This window comes from Nelumbo lutea, chromosome 1, assembly GCF_056320005.1.
Source record: "Nelumbo lutea isolate HS-2025 chromosome 1, American lotus-T2T, whole genome shotgun sequence".
NCBI classification, from domain to species: domain Eukaryota; kingdom Viridiplantae; phylum Streptophyta; class Magnoliopsida; order Proteales; family Nelumbonaceae; genus Nelumbo; species Nelumbo lutea.
This window is the reverse complement of record NC_142684.1, coordinates 135,709,140-135,729,275: the sequence shown is the minus strand read 5'-3', so window position 1 is coordinate 135,729,275 and position 20,136 is coordinate 135,709,140.

Here is a 20,136-nt window from a genome sequence, read left to right as displayed (position 1 = left end):
TATTTTACATATAATAATCGAACCTTATATATTAATTAGGGGTGGATTCGAGTTGAGCCAAGCCGAATAGTATAAGGCTTGAGCTCGAGCTCGACTTGAGAAAAATGTTTTATAAAAATAAAAATTATAATAATTAGTTATTATTATATATATATATAAATTATTATTATTATTATTATTATTATTATATATGTAGCTATTCAAGCTCGACTTGATTATTAAATGAGCCTATAAATTAGACTCAAACTCGACTCAAAACTCAATTGAAACCAAGTCGAACAGAGTTTTTCACGAGCCGAGCTCGAGGCCACCCCTAATATTAATATATATTATGGTTTGCAATTTGATTAACTTTTAAATTCAAAAAACTAAACCAAAACTTCAAACCAAAATTTGAAATCATCCCAAATTGAACTAGATCGGTTTTAAGTCCAAACCAGACCAAACTGCCAATTTCATTTTGTTTTGGTCTGTTTAACGATCTAGACCATCCAATGAACACCTATATTTTCTAGATGAGTCTAGTAACAAAGAAATATACTCACTTCTTGCCACATCACTCTCCTCAATGAATAAAAGAGTGTCATGTGGTAAGTGATGTTGCACAATCCGGGGACTCCTAACTGGCTGCTGATTGGCTCCTAACTGGCAGCGAATGGCACCTGAGAAGAAGACGGTGAAGAATTCCCGGGGGACTTGCCTGGTGGGAATACTCTGATGCTTAAGTTAGAATGCTGGGGAAAATAGTAAAGAGTGTAAAGAGGCTAAGAGTGTAGGTCGTGCTAGATCACTAAGTGCTCCAGATCAGCTCGAGAGCAAGTTTGAGTAAGGTAAGATGATTCAAGATCCAAAATTAGATCAGATCCCCGCCCCTTCGACTAAGGGGCTCTTATATGGGCGTTCTTGTCAAATCGGGCATACCGCCACTGCGCTTCTGTCGCAGCCGTTATCTGCCAGGGCTGCGCAGGTAACCGTTGCAGGGTACTACCCAATCGGGAGAGTGACACGTCCTGGGAGGACAGGCATGCCACCATCTGTCAAGAGACGTGGGTGTAGTCTGTTGAATTGGTAGGGACTACGTCGTTAGCCAGGAGACATGGCGTAGTCTGACGGGTACGATCTTGTTAGATAGAAGCTTCCTGAAAGCATCGCGTTGCTATCCTATTGCATAGCGAGCTACCCTGTCGTGAGCTACTTTATAGCGAACTCCTAGGGGTGCTTCGAGGTGACCCCGCTCAAGGTTGCCTTTGGGGCAGTTTTTCTGCCTAAGTGTTTGAGCGAGCTGATTACCCTAGCTCGCGAGCTGGGATAGACTTGAAGTATTCCCTTTCAGTAGATTAGAGGTCCTCGAGCTCCCGTTGTAGCGAGCTATCCTGTCGCGTAGCGAGCTACCCTGCGGGCTTGTTACTTAGCCGCAGTTAGGTTGTGGTGTTGAGCTATTGTTCGTGCTGAGTCATGTCCATGTGTCATTGTCTCAAGGGGTCTGGTCAAATCACCCTCCATCAATTGCCCCTCACTCCTCGGGCTAAGAGTGCCACCTTAGCGTGAGGAGTTCATGAAATGTGACGGGTGGATTTGATCAAAGTTCAAACTTGATTGACTACTCGTATTAAATGTGCGCGCAGAAGCCAGGGGATTTCTGATTTTTTGAATGCCGAGAAACACGTCGAGCGACTCTTAACTCTGGATGTCGGGCATCCGTCATTACCTCAATCATGGGAGACGTGCAGCCAGTCACACTTCGGTTTCAAAAGACATGTGGTTAGCTTGACTGCGAACAGTCATATCTGTCTCAATTTGGGCCTTTGATCTGGGGGCACAGTGGCTATAAATAGGAGGGCCCCCTAGGCATCATTTTCTTTCATGCTAACTTGCTTTGTCTTCAAATTCTGAGGTTGCGCATCCATCTAATCTGCCCGAGCTCTTCTCCTGTTCACATCGTTTCATCTTTTCTGGTGAGTCTAATCATTCTGTCAATCATGTTTGGGTATTCATACCACATTTATCCCCAGGACGACACCCCCTCGAGCTCAGGGAGAGCTTGGGAGCAGGTGTTGGAGGCTCGGGAGGTCTCCGTCAAGGTGGCTTCTACTTCTCAGGGCAGAGAGCCCGACACCTTCGGTCCCTCCTCTATGACAATGGAGAGACTTAGATCTCTAGTTCACTACTTTAACCTTCCCAGGGACCCCATCTATAGTCTCACCTCTGGTAACTTTCCCTGGGAGCATGGTCCCAATGACATAGTGATTTTCTAGGAACAGCTCGAGGCTAGCCTGCGTCTTCCTCTACACCCTCTAATAGTGGAGGTGTTGAATCATTTCAACGTCACCATTGACTAGCTCCATCCCAATGCCATCCGAAATGTAGTTGGGACTATTTCTCTCTGCTATGAGTATTGTCTTCCCCTTGATATTGATATCTTTTCTTCCATTCTCTGCATCAGGAATGCTACTCCCGGAGCGCATCCAGAAAGGCGTTCCTACTACTTTTCTCCCTGGCGCAGCTTCAAGCTCTTGCACGAGCTGCCGAATAGGATTCCGACCTAGAAGCGAGACTATTTTGTAGTCCGTAACCCCGAGGGTGGCCCTTCCCAACTTCTTGGAGGGCTGCCATCCAGGATTCTGGGGTTGAGTTGGACCATAAAACTCGGAAAACACTGTTGTCCTGGGTAGCAATAGGCCTTCTTTGTTCATACTACTTGACCAAGGAAAAGCTTGCGTAGGCTGGCTTGAGTCCGAGTAGATTGCCTTTTAGGTCGCGTAGTGCCTTGTAAATACACACACACACACACACACACACACACACACACACACACACACACACACACATATATATATATATATTTACTAGACTAATACCTTGTGGTTTTTTGGCAGCCATCATGTCTGGTGTTGACACGTGCCACCTTCTTTCCAGCAACCAGAAGCGTAAGGCGAAGAGGTCGCGTCCTGACCGAGCTTCCACTTCTTGGGGCACTGAGTTTGAGTTTGCTGAGCCAGACTTTGTTTCTCCACCGCCTGAGGTTCCACCGGTCCCATCTGAAGGAGTTGCCAGAGAAGGTGGCGTGGAGGAGGGCGAGCTCCCGAGGCAAGGGTTGTTTCCTCCTGGGCCTTCCCGCCCATTCCCCTACCCATAGTTCCCGGTGGGGAACTGGGAGGGTGTCAATGATTACCTCGTAGCTAGGCGGAAGAGCCGAAGGGTGATCTGCCACGAGGAGGTCGCTAGGTGGGGGGAGATGGAGCCCAAGGCGCTTGTCGCACTCGCCGCTTCTCACTATATGGTGGTAAGTGGTCTTTTCTCTTTCTTCTCATTCTTTCCTTTCTTTTCCTGTTTTCTGACCTTAGTCTCTTGTTGGCAGGTGAACTCCGCCATCCACGCCATGGCCCTCTAGACCAACATCCACTCCAGTGACGCTTGCAATCAGAGGGCCAATGTCCAAAAGCTCCAGGGCGAGCTCGACCAAGCTCGAGGTGAGATCCTTCAGGCTCGCAAGGCGAGCGAGGCCCAGGAGCTGCTCGCCCGTGACTAGGAGGCACAGATCGCCAGGATTTCTGAGGAGAGCACGCGCTATAGGGAGGAGGAGTCGAGGGTGGCAGCGGAGAGGGATCTCCTTCGCCAGCAGGTTTGAGACTTGGAGTCTACACTTCTGGACCGAACTCGAAACTTCGACACCATGGTGGAGGCCGAGCGGGCTAAGGCAGTCTGGGACTTCAAGGACTCCCAGGAGTATCACGACCTCCAAGTGGAGTATGGCTCGAGCTCGTACTACTCCAGATTCAAGCTCTGCCGCTGGTTGGTCCGAAAGAAGTTCTCTGGGCTCAACCTCGACGGCATCACAATGAAGGGCCTGGCTCCCGAGACGACGGACCAGGTGGAGGAGGAGGAGCCTGACTCCCCGGAGGACGAGGACGAGGTGGAGGAGGTGGACCCTTGAGGCTAGCGGCTCTTCTGTTTTTCTATTCTTCTGATTGACTTCTGGTGGTTCCCTGGTGCCAGAACCCAGTTTTCAAAACTCTTCTTCTTAGGAAGTTGTGCCCTTTTTTACTTCTTGCTGAACTTTCCTGAGCTTTTTAGCTCGATTTTTATTTATGAAATAGTAATGAAAATTTTCCTTTTTCTGCTAAGTATGGTGTGCTCTTTTATTTTTTGCCAAAGCGATCTCATCACTCGAATTATTAGAGCTTCATACCCGAAATAGGATTTTTCGGTAATTATTACCCCGATCTATCCCTTACTAGTTGAGGTATTTTTATGGTATACCCCGAAGTAATTACCATGTATGCTCGAACTGTATTTTCGTCAAGTTCAACCAATATACTGAGACGGGCTATGCTTCATAGGGTTCAGACCCGAGCTGCCTATGCCTCTAATACTTAATACTTCGGTGAAGCAGCTAAGTCTTCCATCGCACCGAGGTCTTAGTTAGCCCGGTGTTTTAGTCCTTAGGCTGAGGGAGTGACTTATAGTCCACTCTTGGAGTTCGCACATGCCATGGAGGCGACTGGGTCTCATTGCACCGAAGTCGTGTTAGCTCGGAATTTTGGCCCTTAGGCTTTGAGAGTGACTTGTGGTCTACTCAGTAGTTCGCCCGTGCCATAGATGCGACTGGGTCTTATTGTGCCAAGGTTGTGTTAGCTCGACATTTTGGCCCTTAGGCTCTGGGAATGACTCATGGTCCGCTTAGTAGTTACGGATAATACTGCCTTAAGTTGACGATGTTCCATGTCCGAGGTACTTGTTTCCCTTCAATGGTTTCGAGCCCGTATGTTCCTTCCCCGAGCACCCGTTTCACTCGGTAGGGTCCTTCCCAATTTGGTTCGAGCTTTGCCAATGCCAGGCTTGGGTACCATAACTTTACAAAGGACTAGGTTGCCAATGCAGAGGTTCCGCTTCTTGACCCTAGCGTTATAGTACCGAGCTACTCTTTGCTGGTAAGTTGCGGTCTTGATAGGTCCCTTACTTCGTCGAGTAAGTCGAGTTTGGTACGTAGCTCATCTTCATTTGCCTTGTCGTCATACACTTCCAGTCGTAGCGAGGGAACCTCGATCTCAGCTGGGATGACTGCTTCAGTGTCGTGGGTGAGGTTGAAGGGAGTCTCTCCTGTGGTGGTCTTCTCTGTGGTTCGGTAAGCCCATAGAACACTGGGTAGCTTGTCTGCCCATAGTCCTTTGGCTCGGTCTAACCGGGCCTTCAGTCCGTGGAGGATAGTTCTATTTGTCACCTCTGCTTGACCGTTTTCTTGAGGGTGTGCGACTGAAGTGAAGTTCTGTTGGATCCCCATGTCTTGGCACCAGTTCTGGAATTTAATGTCCTCAAACTACTTACCGTTATTAGAAATCAGTACCCGAGGTAACCCGAAGCGGCACACTATGTTCTTCCAAAAGAAGTTCTGAACGTTTCGAGCTTTTATCGTCACGAAAGGTTCAGCTTCTACCCACTTGGTGAAATAATCCACCGCTACCACTAGGAACTTCCTTTGGCCTGACGCTGGTGGAAACGGTTCGAGTATATCGATGCCCCATTGTGCGAAAGGCCATGGGTTGGTGAGATACTTGAGGTCGACAACGGGCTGATGATGGATATTGGCATGCTTCTGGCACATGTCACACTTTCTAACGAGCTCAATAGCATCTGCTTTCATTGTTGGCCAGTAGTACCCCTGTCGTAGCGTTTTTTGGGTGAGGGCCCTACCCCCCAAGTGTTCATCGCACAGGCCCTCATGAGTATCACGGATTACGAGCTCGGCTTCGAAAGGTCGCAAGCAGTGCAGGTAGGGGAGCGTGTAGGATCTTCGGTACAGTCGTTCGTCTATCATGACGTATTTGGCCGCCTGATGCTCTACCCTTCTGGCGGCATTGCGATCCGAAGGGAAGGTCCCGTGTAGCAGGAAGCTCGCAAGCGGGTCAATCCAGCTTGGCTCTGCTTGATTGACAGGAACGAGCTCCTCTGCCCCCCCCCTCGAGAATGCTAGGCTGAGGCAGGTTCTCTATGTACATGGTTCTCATGGTGTTATCACTGGTGTTGGCTAACCGGGACAAGGCATCAGCCTCAGCATTCTCCGACCTCGGGACTTGCTTGATGAAGTGTGACTGAAAGTTGAGCAGAGCCTCTCTTACTTTGGCTAAGTAGACAACCATAGTCGGTTCGTGAGCTTCGTATTCTCCTGTGACCTGATTAACCACGAGCTGGGAATCGCTGTAGATGATAATGTGCTTGCCTTTCATTTCTTTGGCTAGAGCTAGCCCGGCTATCAATGCTTCGTACTCCGCTTCATTGTTGGATGCCGTGAACTCGAAGCGCAATGCGTACTCCAGTTTTGTGCCACTTGGGTCGTGCAGAACTATTCTGGCTCTGTTGCCCTGCTGGTTCGAGGAGCCATCTACGCGAAGGATCCAGGGCTCCTCATCCCAGTTCGCACTTGGCCTAATTAGGAGAGATGCCGCACTGGCTGCTATCTCACGGTGCCCGGACTCAACCGGCCCGGGAGCTCTGGGCTCGCCCGAACTGGAGACCTAGTGTTCAACCGGCCTGGAGACTTCAGAGCTGAAAGTGCACTCTACGATGAAGTCTACTAAGGCTTGGGCCTTTAATAGCAGTTCGTGGCTTGTATTAGAGGTCGTACTCATTGAGCTCAATGACCCACTTCATCAGTCGACCAGAGACCTCGGGTTTGAGTAGGACTTGCCTCAGAGGTTTGTTGGTGAGGGCGATAACAGTATGAGCTTGAAAGTACGGATGGAGCTTTCGGGCTGCAATAACCAGTGCATAGGCCAGTTTTTCTATCTTCGGATATCTTGTCTCTGCTCCCTGCAACACTTTACTAACATAGTATATAGGTCGTTGGACCTGATCTACTTCTTTTATTAGTACCAAGCTGACCACTTCGTCACTTGCCGAGAGGTACAACTCTAAAACATTGCCCTCTTCAGGTCAGGTTCAAACCGGTAGGCTAACGAGGTACTTTTTGAGCTCGTCAAACGCGAACTGGCAATCTTGGGTCCATTCAATCCCTTTGCTTTTAATTGCCTTAAAGAAGGGTAGGCAACGGTCTGTCGACTTGGACATGAAGCGGCTCAAAGCAGCTATTCTACCATTCAACCTCTGAACTTCCTTCATTTTTCGGGGTGGTCTCATATCTAGGATGGCCTTTATTTTGTCCGGGTTGGCCTCAATGCCGCGCTGGTTAACAATGTATCCCAGCAATTTACCCGAGGTGATGCCAAAGACACACTTATTCGGGTTCAACTTCATATTAAATCTAAGCAGAATTTCAAAGACTAAATGCAAGTCTTGTATTAAGTCGCATGAAAACTGGGTTTTGACGACCATGTCGTCTACATAACATTCTACTTTTTGGCCAATCAATGGCTCAAACAGTTTATTTACAAGTCTTTGAAAGGTTGCCCTGACATTTTTTAGCTTAAAAGGCATGACCTTGTAGCAGTACAGGCCAAGCTCGGCTATGAAGGCAGTATTTTCTTCATCTGCCGAGTCCATCCTGATTTGGTTGTAGCCCGACTAGGTGTCTAGAAAGCTCAGCAACTCATGCCCCGAGGTCGCGTCCACCAAACGGTCGATCCTGGGAAGTGAGAAGCAGTCCTTTGGGCAAGCTCGGTTCAGGTCGGTGTAGTCGATGCACATGCACCATTTACCGTTAGCTTTTTTCACCAGAACGGGGTTGGCCACCCAGCTTGGGTAATGGACTTCCCTGATAAAATCGGCTACAAGGAGCTTCTCGATCTCCTTGTCCACTGCCCTCCATCGCTCTAGGGCTAGGTTGCGTTTCTTCTGTCTAACGAGCCTAACAATTTAGATCGCAGAGTCTCCTCAATGGAAGCACCGATTTGGAGCATTCGGGCTGGGTCCTCCGTCGAGGCTGGGATGTAGACAGTCTCTTTGGTGGGCGTAGCTCGCTCCAGCTCGAGGTCATCGGCCACCTTGGCTTTCCCTTTGAGGGCGGCGACGTAGCACTTGCAAGACTCAAGCCGGTCACCTCGCGCTATCCTGATTTCGAAGTTCGTGGGAAACTTCATGGCCAAGTAGTAAGTGGACCACAGCCCGTAAGGCATGGGTAATCGGCCGACCTACTATGGCGTTATACGGGGAGGGGGTTGCGACCACTAAGAAATCGTGGTTGAGCCTCACTATGCTAGGCCAAGTGCTGACCTCCATGGGTACTGTAATCCTTCCCAAGGGCCTGACTTCCTCTCCACTGAAACCTACCAAGGGAGTGTTTGCGGCCTTCAGGTCGCTCTCTTGGAGCTGAAGTTGGTCGAAGGCTGCTTTGAAGAGGATGTCCGCTGAGCTGCCTGAGTCAACTAGGACGCGCCTGACTTCGAAGTTGTTGATCTTCACCCCGCGTGCATCGTCTTCTGTGAAGAAGATGGGGTCTTCCATCCTTGACCGCTTTGGGGGTTCTATTCTTCCCTGGCAGCCTCACGAGTTGATGCGCAAGCTACAACTAAGGTGCAGCCCGCCACAATCGAACCTCCAACTATGACGTGGATGGTCCCCCGAACTGGTCTCTCTTCGAGGGGCTGCTTCTACGGCTGTTCCGCTTGCCTACTGGACTCGGGAGCGTCTCTACTCTGCTCTCCTTGCCGACCTGCTTTATTATGAAAGAATGGTAGGATCCATCTAATGGACGCCAAGAAGGGTGCGGAATGGGTGGGCGAATTTCAAAAAAAAATTCCTACCTTCTTCCAGTTGGGAATCATATTCCCTAAATTTAGAATACATTATTTAAGGATTCTACTTGAACCATAATCAAACCAGATCTGAACAAAAGGAAACATGAAGGATTATACCTGATCCAAAGAAACAATATCTCCCAAAGTTGGTGTTCACGCCCAAAGAAGAAACCAAGATCCGCTCCTGCTGAAGATGACACAACTGTGGATGGAACGAAACCAACAGGGTGCGTCCTACACACTGGATTCTTCGCAAGAATCCTCTAGAAACCTTGAACACCGAATCTTTTGGTCTTTCTTGCAAGACTATTGTCAAGAACTGATTTCTTGACTTCCTGTTGCTGCAAAGATCAAATCTTCCAACAGGGAATGGCGGGTACTGGATGAGGAGAAATCCAGGGATGAAGAGGGTAGAACTGTCTCTTCTCTCTGGAGTCTGTGAGAGATCAAATCTCAATTCGCAGGAGGTGTCTCTTGCATACACCAAACCCTAGTTCGAAATCTGATATCTTTTCTTAGGGTTTTATCCTCTTTCTTCTTGATTAAGAAACCTCCCAATATTTTGGGAGTTATCCCAATCCAAATCAACATTTGGATAGGGGACAATCTTAATCATATCTGCAGATTAAGTTAGTTAACTCCTGATCTTATCAAGAGGTTACCAGATTCAAATCTAATTTGAATTTGGTCTCTTAGAGTGGATAAGGTTAAAGACCCAATCCTTTTACTAACATTAATCTCATATTCGCCCCATGAATAGGTGATCATATCAGCCTAGTTCGAAATGGGCTTTTGGCCCATTAAGTGTTCAGTGTTTAACTAGTTTCCAATCTGCTGCCCAGTTGGGCTTCTTTGTATGGCATGGGACCCAAGCATTGATCTACACACCAGCTGCATGGGTTCGGCCCAGCCTTTATTACAAGGCCCAGCTGAATTCATTGAAAGACTCAGTGACCCCCTTGAGCTCATCACATGGACCCTATGGGCCCAACACTTACATTAAGTGGTCCCTGGGCCAAGCCATCTTATAAAAACCTAGGGACTGTGGGCAGGTGCAAGATTAGCCCATCAGGTATTATCCTAAATGGTCTTACACTTAACCTCTCAGCCCTTAATGATCAAGCACTGCCCGACAAGAGAAGACCTCTCCCTCGGCTGCAAGGAACAGTGCCACACTCTCTACTCACATGGATCCCAGGAATTAAAACCTTTTGCAAATCTTTTGAAACCGTACATATACATATGTATATATATATTAATTTTGCAAAACAAAATTCCAACGATTGAAAACAACTGCCGGTAGTTTGGTTTCCATTAGAGAGAGTGCATTCCCGATCATTTCCATTGTCCAACAAAGGGGCTAATCCTGTCACTATGACCACTTACTCAGATGAATTCTTATACTGCCCCAACATGTCCAGGTTTTGACCCCCACTAAGGATCTCACTGATTGACACATCAAAGACAACCCGATCCGACACCTAGTGATGTGTCATAATCGAGTCTAGGGGTCAGGTGTAACTTTCCAGTTTTGCCCATCTATCTCCAAGGTCTAGGGCAATACTGGAAATCTGTCCGGTTCAAGGGTTCAAGCAATCCCATACTGCATGTGCCTTGGGTCTTACCCTGATGGCCGAAACAAGCTATCCCAACACTTGGTGGCACATCAGTATCAGCCTTGGCAGGATAAATCTCCCCAGACTTATCCAATGGCTGTGAACATTTAAAACTAACACAAGTTTCTATAAGTGTCCAGTTTTAGGGTCTTGCACAGAATTATACCAAACAACATGAATTAAACATGCACTTTAATTTATTTCCACTAAATAACAAAAGTACATCAAATCCGATTGAAGCTAAGGGCATACAAGACTATCTAACATATTATTATTATTACTTTGTACAAAATTTCTCAGATATCTGCAACAGATCAGTTCTTCTATCTCATCGCGGAGGTTTTTACAACTTTCGGTGCTATGACCGTGATCTTTATGAAAGCTACAATACAAAATTTTATTTCTAGCATTAGGGTCGGCCTTCAACCGAGGTGGCCACTTCACATATAGGGCGTCCTTGATCGCCATGAGGATCTCAGCCCGCTTTGTGTTGAGGGGTGTGTAGTCCCTTTCTGTTGTTGGAGCTCGGAAAGGCTAATTTGGCTTTGCCCCCCGAGCTTGGTCCTTCTTCTTCCTGCTGTCGCCCTGAGCTGGGGGCTCTGGTTCCCTCTTTCTTTTCTCAAGGGCCTACTTACCCTTCTGGTGGATCTCTTCCTCCATCCCTATGAACCGATCCACGATCTTGAGGAACTCGGTCACGGTTTTGGGTTGATTGACAACTATGTGCCACTTGAACTCTTTGTGGGTGATACCTCGCTTGGCTGCGGTGAGGCGAACTGCTGGATCCAGGTCGGGTATCTGCAAACAAGCGTTGTTGAACCGCTTGATGTAACTCCAAATGGACTCCCCTTCCTTTTGAACTATGCCGAGGAGGCTTTCTTGAGTTCTCGGGCACCTCTTGCTAGTGACGAAGTGGGAGGTGAAAACTTGCACGAACTGCGCCCAACTTCTTATCGAACCAGGTGCGAGATTTCAGTACCAGGTGCGGGTTACCCCTTTGAAGATGGTGGAAAAGGCCACGCACATGCAGGACTCGCTGGCTCTTGCCAGGTGCATTTGGGACTGGAAGGCATCCACATGATCATTCAGATCGAAGGACCCATCCTACTTGTCCAGTGGAGGGAGCTTGAAGTCCCTTGGCATGGAGATAGTAAGGAGTTCTAGAGATACTGGGGAAGAAACTGAGAGGAGAGGGGTAGCTTTCACTTCACCTGAGAATACCTCTTCTTTTCCTTTGAGCTCGGGAGAGACTCGGGTAGTAGTTCGGCAAGCTCTCCGACGTCTTCGCTGCTGCTTTGTTGGCTCGGCATTGGTGCTTGATGTTTCAGTGTCATCGAGCTCGATGGGCTAAGACTGCTGGCGGTGGCTCTAAACCAAAGGGCCCTGCCTGTAGTCTACGGCTAGGACCTCGAACAGGTTCTCTGCGAGCGGGAGCTCGGACTGCGAATGTTAGGGCAATGCGGGCTTGGTTGGCTAGGAGGCCCCCGACCTGCCCACAGGCTACGAGGCGGGGGTGGCTGGCCTCTCCTTCCTACCATGGGAAGAGGCTTGGCTCTTGGCGGGATCCTGAGCCTGGGAGGCCTCTCCTCAGCGAGGTCATTCGCTTCGATGGGAGGGCTTGGTCTACTTCGTGGCCGGGTGCCGAGGGGGAAGCGGCGGCTGGGCCTGAGGCAAGGAGGGAAACTGCTACTGGTACTGGTATTGGGAGACCTGATGCAACACTTGTTGTTGGTAAAGTTGGAACTGCTGAAACTATTGCATTTGAGCTTGCATGGCTCGCATGCATTGCATTAAATCTTCCAACTGGTTCGAGTTGGCCACTGGGGGCACAATCGAAGGTTCAGCGAAGGTTGCTCCCACCGTGGAAGGGAGTGGAGCGACTACGGGTGCCACTGTGAGAGGCACATTCAGATTGGGAATCCCGTCCACAGAGAGGGTGACGGTGAACTGTCCAATACAGACAGTAGGAAGTTGGGGTTGCTCCCCAGAAGCATTCTGGCTAGCACCACGTCTGGCATTGCTGGAAGAAGCCATGAATGCTGAGTTTTCAAAAGGAAACTATAGAAGCTTAGAGGAAGGCTTTTTGAAGCGTTTCCCACATATGACGTCAAATGATGCTGTGCAATCCGAGCACTCCTAGCTGGCTGCTGACTGGCTCCTAGTTGGCAACAGACGACACCTAAGAAGAAGAAGGTGAAGAATTCCCGGGGGACTTGCCCGATGGGAATATTCCGATGCTTAAGTTAGAACGCTGAGGAAAATAGTAAAAAGTGTAAAGAGGCTAAGAGTGTAGGTCGTGCTAGATCACTAAGTGCTCCAGATCAGCTCGAGAGCAAGCTTGAGTAAGGTAAGATGATTCAAGATCCAAAATCAGATCAGATCCCCTCCCCTTCGACTAAGGGGCTCTTATATGGGCGTTCTTGTCAAATCAGGCGTAACCGCCACTGGGCTTCTGTCGTAGCCTTTATCTGCCAGGGCTGCGTAGGTAACCGTTGCAGGGTACTACCCAATCGGGAGAGTGACACATCCCGGGATGACATGCACACCATCATTTGTCGAGTGACGTGGGTCCAGTTTGTTGAATTGGCAGGGACTGCGTCGTCAACCAGAAGACATGGCATAGTATGACGGGTATGGTCTTGTCAGATAGAAACGTCTTGAAAGCATCATGTCGCTTAGACGCGAGCTACCTTGTAGCGAGTTACCCTGTTGCAAGGTACTTTATAGCGAACTCCTAAGGGTGCTTCGAGGTGACCCTTCTCAAGGTTGCCTTTGGGGCAGTTTTTCTACTTGAGTGTTAGAGCGAGCTGATTACCCTATCTCGCGAACGATTTTAGAAAGATTCTGGCGGATAAAAAACTAAACTTAAAAGGGGATCTAGAGAGAGCTAAAAATCTGATGAAGATAGAAAGGAGGTATGAAGTAAAGATGCTCATAAGTGGTATATTGTGGTTCAGATTTAAGTCGGATGAAGATAAGCGGACCTTTCTGGAAAAAGAGCCCTGGCTTATAAAAGCTTATCCTCTGCTATTAAAAGAATGGGAACCGGAGATGGATCTGCAGGCGCTTTTCATCAACAAAATAAAATTTGGGTAAGAATCCTTGATCTGCCAACGGAATGCATGAGCAAGGCAATATGAGAGAATTTGGGTAAAGAAATAGAGGAGGTTATAATAGTAAAATAATGTAGAACTGAAGATGTGGCGAATGCTCTGCTACCGGGCTCCTTCCTCAAAGTGCGGGTAGTGGTGGATGTCTACAAACCAACCATTGGTGTGTGCTATACACAGAAGGTTAGGGATCCATCTTCTGTATAAAATGTAGAAAATTGGGGCACTCTCAACAGAACTATGAAATGTTTTGGGGAACAAATTTAGTTGGACCTTGGACAGGTAACGACAATATTGGAAACCCAAAATATTGGAATGGGAGCCAAGGTGAAAGGCTTCGGACCATGGTTGCGGGCGAACACTGAATCAGTCAATCCAAATTTCTAGACACTGAGGAAGTTGTTGCGATTTTCAAGGATGTGTGGCTTCAGAGTATGGAAAAAGATTAGGACCATAATAAATTATAAGGGATTACTAAGGCTCAGCCGTTGAATCAGAGAGTACACTCAAGTTGTGGAAGAAAGTTGTCTTATTCTGTTAACTGGTGAAAGGAGCCAAGCTCGTCGGCAATTGTTCAATAGGGAAGGTGGTTTTCCGATGGAAGATGTGTGCCCGAGCCCCCAGCATGGGCCAAGCTTCGATGTGGTTTTCTCCCTGGTCAAATCATCCAACAAAAATTCGGAATTCGGTGAGCCAAATATCTAGTTTTTGCAGGTAGAAGGACGATCAGGTTTGAACCAAAATCAATATTTTTGTGTGGTGTTTGATCAATAACCTTTGGCTTTTGTAACTATGCTAGCTGGCAACAATGTAAAGAGACAAAGCAGCCATGTGGAGCTGATAGCGAGAAAGGACCTTGGGATAGCTGAACTGCAGATGATCGTGATAGGACAGAAAAAGGAAAATGATGGAAAAGGGGTGGAAAAAACAAAGTGGGAACAGAGATTGACGTAGCGAAAAGTCCAAGACTGATAAAAATAGAAAATCTGGGAAAAAAAAAGGAGAAAGCTAAGCAAAGCGGGGAGGGAAGCTAGGAGGTTCGGGTTGGATCCGAATGTTGATCCGGGAAGAAAGAAGAAGAGAGAAAGGCTAGAACTCGACAGAGATGAGGACAAACCGGAGCGATCATTCGAAGAAAAATTAAAGGAAAGGAGGATCTTTCATCTGTCTGAAGTTGATTGTGTAGTAGAAACACAGCAGATGTTTTTAGATCAACCAAGTGAATTGGAAAATATTTTAGGGGATGAAAAAAGTTACCATTCAAGAATTTGATCAAGATTCAGAAACAGTGGAGAACACAACAACAGGAAGCCAAGGCAAGGCAACCCAAAGGAAAGAATGGTGATGTAACCGTTTTCGGCCACATACCAATGTTTTCTAATGTAAAAATTTTTTGGTTAAGTACCTCGTTATTTGATCCGGTGGTGATGTGCCTTAGTGATGAGCTACTTGGTGGCGAATTGCCTGGTGGAGAACTGCCTGGGGGGCGAACTGTCTGGTGACGAACTGCCTCGTGGCGAACTGCCTGGTGAATTGCCTGGGGGCGAACTGCCTGGTGACGAACTGCCCGGTGGCGAGCTCCCTGGTGGCGAGCTGCCTGGTGGCGAACTGCCTAGCGGGGAACTACCTGGTGGCGAACTCCCTTGTAGGCAGCCTGTGACTTAGAGAATGGTGGAGCTCCCTGGTGAAGCGCAACACGACTGCCCTCTGCATGAGGTGGTCTTCTTCCCTTTGTAGGTAGTGAAAGCTGAGGGACCTGCGAGAACTCCATCTTTTCCTCCTCTTTGTAGGCGGAGAGAACTCCATCTTTTCCTCCTCTTTGTAGGCAGCGGGAGCTGAGGGACCTACGAGAACTGAATCAGAGGACCCGGGGGTATTTTACCGACGAGGGCTCTCTGATGCTTAAGTTAGCACTCTGATTGTAGAGAGAGCTAGACAGCAGGGATTACCTCCACCTTTTTTCCCTCCCCCTCCCCTTTGGGGGGTGAGTCTTTATATACCGGAGTCATCGCGGGTTAGGTGGGTGAAAAGCCTCCAAACGGTAAGACTCGTCACATCCCGTCAGAACCGGGGTACGATGGTGGACTCCTCAAGGTCGTCAGGCTAGCGCTTGTGTCAGGCGGTCAGGTCAGCGCTTGAGCCGGGTTGTCAGGGCGGCGCCTGCGACAGTCGGCGGGTCGGTGTCTGGGCCAGGTTGTCAGGTCGGCGCCTGTGTCAGCCGGCGGGTCAGTGTCTAGGCCAGGTCGTCAGGTCGGTGCCTGTGTCAGTCGACGGGTCAATGTCTAGGCTAGGTCGTCAGGCAGGAGATCTTCCTGCGATACACCAAACTACTCCTGTACCGAACTTCTCTACAAGTGGCGAGCTGCCTATAGCGAGCTATCTGGTGGCGAACTGCTTGGGGGTGAACTCCCTGTGGCGAGCTACCTGTGGCGAGCTCTACCGAACTGTTTGTAGCGAGTTCTGCCGAGCTGCATGGCTCTTTGGCGAACTCCCTAGTGAGCTACCGAGCTCGTGGGGTATGTATGCCATCGAGTTTATCGGTGGGCGTCTTATGGGCGGCTTGGCCGGATCATGTGCTAGGCTGGTCCAGCTCGTGGGGTATGTATGCCGCCGAGTTTATCCGTGGGGTATGTCGGCCGCACGCCAGGCCACGCAGGCCGTGCCAGGCCGGCCAGACTGGTGCCCGGGTGGGTCACCAACTTCGTAAGTTTGTTGGCTGGGTGTTTGCCTAGTTGTCACGTTGTGCCACATGTCACAATTCCACTGGAGGGCCAAATCTGCCCTCATCAAATGGTGATTGATAACTGATGAGGGAGGATTTGGTCCTCCAATGACATTATAACACCTGGCACCTCAAAACAAATAGGTGACACCCAGGACTACTTTGGCAACAACTTGCCTTTGCTAAGTTGATGGTGTCCCACCAGGCGTAGCCTGGCACAGGCATGACCTGGCAGCCTGGCCTTGGCTCGACCTGGCCCTGGCACGAGCTGGCAGCCTGTCCCTAGCGTGACCTGGCCCTAGCACGAGTTGGTAGCCTGGCCCTGGCGCGACTTGGCCTTGGCACAAGCTGGTAGCCTAGCCCTGGCATGAGCTGGCAACCTGGCACTGGTGCGACCTGGCCCTGGCACAAGCTGGCAGCTTGGCCTTGGCGCGACCTGGCCTTGGCACGAGCTGGTGGCCTGGCCCAGGCGCCAACCTGACAACCCCAAGGAGCTCACCACCGTACCCTGCATTTTACGGGATTGTGACTTGTAATGGCTATATTAGCTCACCCACTCCCCGAGTCAGGCAAAAATGGGCAACCTTACCAGTTAGTGGCTTTATCCCCACCTAAGACGAAAGCAGGTCCCATCACAGTGAGAATCCAGGAACTGCTCCACCTAATCCACGAGGACTCCAGTATATAAAGACCTCACCCCCCAGGGGCGAAGGGAGGATGGGTGACCTCTGTTCTCTAGTTCTCTCATTCTCTAATATCATTCTCAACTCTCCACTAAGTGCTAACTTAGGCATCGGAGTGACCTCGCCGGGTTAGCCACCCCGGGTCCTCTAACATTTGGTTCCTTGCAGGCCTCTAAAAGAGCAACAAAGCTCATCAAGATAGCTCACCACCAAGCAACTCATCAAGGTAGCTCACGTCCAAGCAGCTCACCACCAGGCAGCTCATCAAGGTAGCTCACCACCAAGCAGATCAAGGTAGCTCACCACCAGGCAGCTCATCAAGGTAGATCACTTCCAGGCAGCTCATTAAGGTAGTTCACCACCAAGCAGTTCGCCACCAGGTAGCTCACCACCAGGCAGCTCGGCACCAGGCACTTCGCCACTAGGTAGCTTGCCACCAGGCAGCTCGCCACCAGGGAGCTCCACTTCAGCCTATGAGTCACAAGCCACTTGGGAGCAGACGAGATGACGAGGTACTCAACCAAAATTTTGACAAATCACGAAAAAGTGATACGTGACCAGAAACGGTTACATCATTTGGCGTCGTCTGTGGGAAGTGCTACAAAAGCTAAGCTCTCATCCTACAAAAAGCTAAGTCCTCTTCTCCCAAAAAGCTAAGCCCTTGCTTTTTAGAAACTGAAGCTCTCGCTTTACAGTTTTCTTTTTTTTTTTTATGAACTCAAAGACTATGCAGGGAGATAACAGACTAAGTAGCTCTAAGGCACCAACCCGGCGGCCTGGCACGGCCCTGGCGTCCTGGTACACGCGCCCACTAGGCGCGACCTGGCGGCCTGGCCCAAGCGTGAACTGACGGAATGATAAAAGACTTCCTCATCACTTAAGACCCATTCGCTTCTTCGGCATGGACAAAGTTCAAGAGTGGACTACGAGTCGCTCCCCGAAGCTTAAGGGCCACAATACTGGATAAGATCCATTTGCCTCTTCAGCATGGGCAAAGTTCAGGAGTGGACTACGAGTCGCTTCCTGAAGCCCATGGGCCACAATACTGCATAAGACCCAGTCGCCTCTTCGGCATGGGCAAAGTCAAGGAGAGTGGACTATAAGTTGCCCCTAGAGCCTAAGGGCTACAATACTGAACTGGTAGAGACCCCGACGCCTCACAGGCAGCTCGGCACCCGGTCAACCCGACACCTCACAAGTAGCTCGGCACCCGGTCAACCCGACACCTTACAAGTAGCTCGGCACCCAGTCAGCCCGACACCTTACAAGTAGCTCGGCACCCAGTCAGCCTGACACCTCACATGCAGCTCGGCACCTGGTCAACCCGGCACCTCACAGGCAACTCGGCACCTGGTCAGCTCGACACCTCACTGGCAGCTCGGCACTTGGTTAGCTTGACATCTCACAGGCAGCTCGTCACCTAGTCAACTCGACACCTTACAGGCAGTTCGACACCTCACAGGTCAGCTCGACACCTAGTCAGCCCAGCACCTCACAGGCAGCTCGACACTTGGTTAACCTAATGCCTCACAGGCAGCTCGACACCCGGTCAGATTGACACCTCACAAGCAGCTTGGCACCCGATCAGCCCGACACCTCACAGGTAGCCTGTTACCTGGTCACCCCGACACCTCACAGAGACCTCGGCACCACTTAAGACAATCTTCTATTCAGCATGGGTAAAATCTAGGAGTGGACTATGAGTCACTCCCAGAGCCTAAGAAACTGAATCAGCGCTTATGAGCTCGTCGAATTATGGGCCAAAAGGAGAAATCTACTCCCTTCACAGTTATCTTCAGCTCGGGAGTGGGGGGCAAATGATGAGGGCGGATTTGGCCCTCCAATGACATTATGACACCTGGCACCTCAGAACAACTAGGTGACACCCGAGACCACTTTGGCAACAACTTGCCTTTGCTAAGTTGATGGTGTCCCATCAGGTGTAGCCTGGCACAGGCACGGCCTAGCACAGGCGCGACCTGGTAGCCTGGCCCTGGCGCGACCTAGCCCTAGCACGAGCCGGCAGCCTGTCCCTGGCACGAGCTGGTCCTCGCACGAGTTGGAGGCCTGGCCCAGGCGCGACCTGGCGGTCTGTCCTAGGCACCGACCTGGTGGCCTGACATAAGCGCCAACCTGACAACCCCGAGGAGCTCACCATCGTACCCCGCATTTTACGGGATTGTGACTTGTAACGGCTATGTTATCTCACCCACTCCCCGAGTCAGGCGAAAATGGGCAACCTTACCAATTGGTGGCTTTATCCCCACCTAACACGAAAGCATGTCCCATCACAGTAGGAATCCAGGAACTGCTCCACCTAACTCACGAGGACTCCAACATATAAAGACTGAAGGGATAGGAAATCCATCACATGGACGCCCAAGATTGCGGAATAAAGGGGGGCGAATTTCAAAAATTTTTCCTTCCCTTCAACTGGGAATCGAATTCCCTATTTAGAAAATCATATTTTCAAGGATCATTCTTGAACCATAAACTGAACCAGATCTGAACCAAAAGGAGGAGAGAGAGATAATACCTGATACAGAGAAATAGTATCTCTCAATGGAGGTGTTCACACCCAAGGTAGGATCCAAAGTCTGCTCCCACTGAAGATGGCGCAGTGCAGGGTGGAGCAGAATCAACAGTGTTCTTCCAAAAGAATTTGATCCTTCTCAAGGATCACCTGGACGACTTGTGAATACAACTCCTACCAATATTTTCTCCAAAAGATTGGAATCAAGATCCAATTTTAATTTCTCCCAAGCAATGGAGATCGAACTGCTATAGGCGGCGGCTGCAGGAAGGAGACGGCTAGAGAGTATTTGCAGGGTGCAGAATTCTCTCTTCTGTGATCTCAGCTCTGAAGACAAGACTGTTGTTGGTGATTGTGTTGGATGTCTAAAGGTTGCCGCCCCCTCTTCCTTTTATAGACTTAAAGGGATCATCTCCTAATCCCATTAGGAGTTGCTAACCCAAATCATATCTGGATTAGAAGTCCCTTTAAGATAAGGGATAATCCTTATCTTATCTATGGATTAGATCAGCCAGCTCATAATCTAATTAGGAAGTTTCTAAATCTAAATCTCATTTAGATCTTGGACTCTCTGAGTGGATAGGGTGTGGGCCCAATCCTATCAGCTGATCTTATCTCAGAATTCGCCCCTTAAAGACTAATCAAATTAGCCCAGTTTGAAATGGGCTTAAGGCCCATTTAGGGTTATGTATTCATTAAGCCTTCCAAACTGCTGCCCAGTTGGGCTTCCTTGTATGGCGTGGGACCCAAACATTGATCTACACATCAGCCACATGGGTTCA